We start from the raw sequence: 304 nt of genomic DNA on the forward strand, positions 1-304 counted from the left end.
CGAATCCTGAGCAGGGATAAGTCAACGCCTAACACGCGTTGCCGGTTAGTCTTTTGCCGTGAAAAGGACTAAAGTCCACATATTCGACATTGTGGCAGGTCGTTATTCATAACGCCAAAATCCATGCTTCACACGCGCGGTGAATTTTATCTCGAACCCTAAGTAGGGATAAGTCAACGCCTAACTCGCGTTGCCGGTTTAGTCTTTCACCGATTGAAGAAGACACCAGAATTCCAATCTGGGGACTTTTATCCCGAAGCCTAAGTAGGGATAGGTCAGCGTCTAATACACGTTGCCGGGTAGC

Source organism: Asparagus officinalis, chromosome 3, assembly GCF_001876935.1.
Source record: "Asparagus officinalis chromosome 3, Aspof.V1, whole genome shotgun sequence".
NCBI lineage: Eukaryota > Viridiplantae > Streptophyta > Magnoliopsida > Asparagales > Asparagaceae > Asparagus > Asparagus officinalis.